Source organism: Apium graveolens, chromosome 5 (assembly GCF_009905375.1).
Source record: "Apium graveolens cultivar Ventura chromosome 5, ASM990537v1, whole genome shotgun sequence".
Lineage (NCBI taxonomy): Eukaryota > Viridiplantae > Streptophyta > Magnoliopsida > Apiales > Apiaceae > Apium > Apium graveolens.
In genome coordinates, this window is record NC_133651.1 from 121,524,146 (window position 1) to 121,530,676 (window position 6,531).

Consider the following 6,531-nt stretch of genomic DNA (forward strand, 5'->3'; position numbering starts at 1 on the left):
TGTGAGGATTGCTGAGGCTACACATGAGGACATCACCCCTTATTTCTTAGTGGAGTGGGCTAAGTGGGTTCTAGAGGAGCTTGAGGAGATTGGAGGTCCAGAATTGTCATGAGTCAGAGACCCAGAGATGGAGATGCTGAGCAGTGTTATTATGGTTGTGTAGTATGTACAATAGTGTGTAGTGTGTATCAGTAAACTTTTGAGTTGTATTTATAGACTAGCTATGCTGACTAGTGAGTAGGTTATTGTACCCTTTTGCTTTTACTTTCGAAGCGTCTTTACACTTGTACTACCCAAAACTTTTGATCTATATATATCAACACCTTTCCTTTCCAGTATTGTCATTCATTTTACTGCACCTGTTTTACTTTACCTTATTTATTGCACCAGTTATACCCCTGTGATACCATGTACCCTGTTTTTCATAACTGTTTATATTCTGTAAAGAAGCATGCAATTTACCTAGTTACAACTGTTTTCAAAAAGAAATATTTCTGTTTTACAAAACTTTTCTTTTATGCAAAGAATTTAATTTAAAAGCTAAATAAGTTGTTTGATTCTTTACAGAAAATGCCTCCCAGAAGAAATACCCGCACCAACACCCAGAATGAAGAAACCAACAACAACAATAATAGCAACCAAGATGATACAAACCAGAATGCAAACCCAGGACCCATAGACCCAGCAATAGCCCAGATTCTTCAAATCTTGGCCCAACAAACAGTTCACCTGGCACAACAACAATAAAGACAGACCAATCCCCAGGTAACTTTGAAAACTTTTCAAGCAGTAAACCCACCAAAATTCAAGGGTTCCTTAGAACCGATTGAAGCAAATGTTTGGTTAAAGGAGATAGAGAAGGCATTTGCCTTAGTAAAAGTAAAGGACGAACAGAAGGTTGAGTTTACAAGTTACTATTTGAAGAATGAGGCCACCTATTGGTGGGAGATGGTGAAGACATTGGAAGGTACAGATGTTATTACTTGGGAAAGGTTTTAAGGAATTGTTTTTAGAAAAGTATTTTCCTCAGTTTGTCCAGGATCAGATGGAGTTGAAGTTTTTAGAACTAAAGCAAGGAAACATGTCGGTGACAGATTATGAGAGTAAGTTTGAGGAATTGTCAAGGTATGTGCCGTCGTATATGGATACTGACAGGAAGAAGGCTAAAAGATTCCAGCAAGGTTTGAAACCATGGATCAGAGGGAAGGTAGCCATTTTTGAATTGGATACTTACGCATGAGTTGTACAGAAGGCTATGATCGCAGAGACAAAGAGTGAGATGTCACAGAAGGAGAAAGAAAGCAAGAAAAGGAAATTTGAAGGGAATGAAGGTCAGTCACAACCAGGGAAGTTTCCAAATTTTAAGAAGGGCAAGTTTCAGCCAGGGTGGAATTTTAATTTCAGGAGACAAAATGCAAGTGACGGAAGCCAGGGCAACCGTCCAGTTAATGCGAATCAGCCAAATCAGTTGAGATTAACATTTCCAGATTATCAAGTATGTGGGAAGAAGCATGGGGGAGTTTGTAATAAGTTGAATGTAGTTTGTTTCAAGTGCAATCAGAAAGGGCACTATTCAAGGGAGTGCCGAAATCAGCCAGCAAGAGAGCAAGCAAATAAGGATCAGCCTATCCGAATCCAGCAGTGAAGGTTCCAACCATTAGATTTACGTGCTTTAAATGTGGGAAACTAGGACATATAGCCAGGGATTGCAAGACACCTGCCCCAGTTAGTAATGCATTGAGGATTATGGGATCTACCCCAGCAGTGAATGAGACTTCATGGGCTAGAGTTTTTGACATGTCTGTGAAGGATGCTATCCAGGATACGGATGTCGTGGCAGGTACGCTTAATGTGAATTCTTTATGTGCCAAAGTGTTAATATATTCGGGAGCAACTCGATCATTTGTTTCACAAGATTTTGTTAGTAAGTTAAATTGTCCAGTTGAGTATTTAAATGAAATAATGACTGTGGAATTGGAAAATCAAGAACGATATCTGTTAATCAAGTTTGTGGGAATTGTGAGATTGAGATTTCTGGTAGTAAGTTTTGTGTAGATTTGATACCATTTAAGTTAGGAGAATTTGACGTTATCTTATGAATGGATTGGTTATCTAAGCACGATGCCCAGATAGATTGTCGAAATAAGAAGGTAATGGTGAAAATGCCAGACGAAAGAATAGTAACGTTCAAGGGCCAGAAACAAGTAAAGAAGTTCTTAACGATGCTTCAAGCCAAGTAGTTACTACGACAAGGATGCGAGCATTTCGTGGCATATGTGATTGATAGGAGTCAGGAGCCAGTGAAACTTGAAGATATTCAGGTAGTAAATGAATTTCCAGACGTGTTTCCCGACGAGTTACCAGGACTTCCTCCAGATAGAGAAATTGAGTTTGCAATCGACTTAGCACCTACAACAGAACCGGTATCCAAGGCCCCGTATAGGATGGCGCCCGTTGAGATGAAAGAGCTAGCGAAGCAATTGCAAGAGCTGTTAGAGAGAGGAGTAATCAGACCCAGTGTATCCCCGTGGGGAACCCCAGTATTATTTGTCAAGAAGAAAGATGGAAGCATGAGATTGTGCATTGACTATAGGGAACTCAACCAGCTTACAATCAAGAACAAATATCCGTTACCCAGAATTGATGATTTGTTTGATCAAGTGAAGGGAGCCAAGTACTTCTCCAAGATTGATTTAAGATCGGGATATCATCAACTGAAGATTAAGCCAGAAAATATACCGAAGACAGCTTTCAGAACAAGGTATGAAAATTATGAATTTTTAGTGATGTCTTTTGGATTGACCAACGCCCCAACATCGTTTATGGACCTGATAAACAGAATTTTCAAGGAATACTTTGACAAGTTTGTTATTGTGTTTATAGACGATATTTTGATTTATTCAAAGGCGGAAGGGGATCATGCGGAACATCTGAGAACAACTTTGGAGATTTTAAGGAAAAATAAGTTATATGCTAAATTCTCGAAGTGTGAGTTTTGGCTACAGGAAGTTCAGTTCTTAGGACACATAGTCAGTAATGAAGGGATCAAAGTGGACCCAGCAAAGATCGAGGCAATTACAAACTTGGAAAGACCGAGAACACCCACCGAGGTAAGAAGTTTCTTGGGATTAGCGGGATATTATCGTCGATTCGTTCAAAATTTTTCATGGATTGCAATACCATTGACAAAGCTTACACGGAAGAATGAAAAGTTTATATGGAACGACAAGTGCGAAGAAAGTTTTCAGAAATTGAAGCAACGATTAATCACAACACCTTTTTTGTCACTTCCAGACGATCAAGGGAATTTCGTAATTTATAGCGATGCTTCTCAGAAAGGACTAAGATGTGTTCTAATGCAGCACGATAAGGTTATTGCGTATGCGTCAAGGCAATTGAAACCAAACGAACAGAAATATCCTAATCATGATTTAAAGCTAGCAGCCATAGTTTTTGCTTTGAAAATTTGGAGACATTATCTGTATGGAGAAAAGTGTGAGATTTTCACGGATCACAAAAGCTTAAAGTACATATTCACTCAGAAGGAGCTTAATATGAGGCAAAGGAGATGGTTAGAATTGATCAAGGATTACGACTGCTCGATTAATTATCATCCCGGTAAAGCGAACATTGTAGCAGACGCGTTAAGTCGGAAGGAAAAGTTAAATGTGTTATCAATACCTGAAGAGATATATAAGGAATTTCAAAAACTAGAATTGGAGATTAAAGTTTGCAGGCCTAATGAAGCGAAAGTGTACAGTATGACTTTTCAGCCGGAGTTGCTAGAGAAAATAAAGAAGTGTTAGGAAGATGTAATGGATCAAGATATAAATCATTTGGTAGGTGAGGAATTGTGCACGCAGAAGGATGATCAAGGTATTCTTAGGTTTTCTTCAAGAATTTGGATTTCACCGGTGACGGAGCTGAAGAATGAAATTTTACAGGAAGCACATAATTCAAGATATTCCATCCATCCAGGGAGTACCAAAATGTACAGAGATTTAAAGGAAAGTTATTGGTAGCCAGATATGAAGAGGGAAATTGCGGAATGGGTTAACAGATGTTATACATGTCAGAGAGTTAAAGCCGAACATCAAAGACCAAGGGGATTGCTACAGCCATTGGAGATTCCAGAGTGGAAGTGGGAACATATTGCCATGGATTTCATAGTTGGATTACCAAGGACAAGGGCTAATCATGATGCCATTTGGGTTATAGTGGATAGACTTACCAAGTCAGCTCATTTTCTGCCTATAAATGAAAGATTTTCACTCGACAAGTTGGTCCATATGTACCTAAAGGAAATTGTAGTTCGTCATGGAGTTCCTATGTCTATCGTATCTGATCGAGATCCAAGATTTAATTCAAGATTTTGGAAAAGTTTTCAAGAATGTTTGGGAACAAGACTGAATATGAGTACAGCTTACCACCCCCAGACGGACGACCAAAGTGAAAGAACGATTCAGACGATTGAGGACATGTTACGTGTTTGTGCTATTGATTTCAAAGGAAGTTGGGACGAGCATTTACCTCTGGTAGAGTTTGCTTATAACAACAGTTATCATGCCAGTATTGGGATGCCACCCTATGAAGCCCTTTATGAACGCAAATGCAGATCTCCAGTGCATGGGGACGAAGTAGGAGAACGTAAAATACTTGGACCGGAATTAGTACAACAAACAAAGGAGGTGGTTGAAATTATCCAGAAGAGATTAATAGCCGCACAGGACCATCAAAGGAAATATGCAGATCAGTCCAGGAAAGACATGGAATTCGAAGAAGGAAACTTGGTATTACTGAAAGTATCACCGTAGAAGGGACTAACGAGGTTTGGAAAGAAAGGAAAGCTGAGCCCAAGATATGTCGGACCTTTTGAGATTCTAAAGCACGTTGGCAAAGTAGCTTACGAGTTGGCGTTACCTCTGCACATGGAGCACATTCATAATATTTTTCACGTATTAATGCTTAAGAAATATAATCCAGACTCTAGGCATGTAATAGAATATGAGCCAATAGAGCTTCAGGCAGATTTGTCATATATAGAGAGTCCGATAGAGATTTTAGAGAAAAGAGAGAAGGTATTGAGAAATAAAGTGGTAAAGCTAGTAAGAGTGTTATGGAGAAACCCAAAGGTTGAAGAGTCAACCTGAGAGTTAGAAAGTGATATGAGAGAAAAGTACCCTCATTTGTTTTCTTAGGAGATTCTGAGGACATAATCCTTTTAAGGGGGAAGGATGTAATATCCGGGATATATCGTGTAATTATTTTTGCTAACAAATAATTAATATATGTGTTCAGTATCTATTCTGTGAATTAATTATTAAGTGTTAAATGTGTTTGAATGTTTAAAAATATTATTAATTGAGTATTTTAATTTTTATATGTCCAAAATAAAATATAGATAATTGTCATATCTTCCTAATTATTTTTATGTTGATTTATGGATTTATAAGGATCATATGAAATTTATAAAAAAAAATTCCGAGTATTTAAAATCTATTTTATAAAAACGGGAACCAACCGACGGCATCCGTTGTTACGTTTTTGGAACCCGAAACTCTTCCGAGAACTCCTTCCTAACCTAATTGTAATATTCCGAGCATATTCCATGTTTTGACTTTTTCGATTCAGCGTACGGTTTGTCCTGCGCGGGTCCCGGCGCAACATTTTCGATACAATATTCGTTTCGGTAAATCAATAAAACTCGTATTTTCGATAAACGGGAGCTTTTTATTAAACTATCCCAATTATCACCTCGTAGTACGTGTAACCAGGCGCTGAGACCAAGACCGCAGTACAAATTGTACTGGTTTTGATAACTGTCCCGAAAACCGATACCGTTTGGATCAGTTTTTACAAATAAACATACCGTTTTATATTCGGAATGATCTAACGGGATACTAATTTTCCGTAATTATGAATAGCCTTTACCGTATTTTATTTCGTATCAAAAATCATTTGCAGTCAGTAATTATATAAATTTCCAGAGAAAATTCATATATTCATAAACCTTTCTGAGAATCAAACCAACAATCGGAGGTGTTACCGGAGTCCGTTTGGAAAGCTCGAGTACTCAATCCAAAGGTCTTGAGGTGTTCTATCAGATTCTGTGTTCCAAATCACTGCAGAAATCAAGGTTTATTTTCTGAAAAATTATTTATTTTTGAATTAATTTTATTAAAAATATGAATTTTTGTTCGGATGATTGTTTGTATGATTTGATGCTTGCATGTTGTAGAACTTGTTTTCCTGATGATTTTCATATGTCATACGTCTGATTTGGAGTTCAATAACATTCTCAAAAGTGGGTTTAATTCTCGAATTTTAAAATTAGGGTTTATAACCCATATGAATGTTTTCAATTAGAATTTGGGGCTTTTTGATTTAGGGGTCATTAGCTGTTAATTTATAGTGGATTATGTTCCTTATGAGATTTGCAATCGATTGGTATGTAGCTCGTTAACAGAGGATGTCTGAATCGAAGGGAGTTGTGTTTTGAAAATTTCCGAAGTTCGCCGGAAACCGGCGATG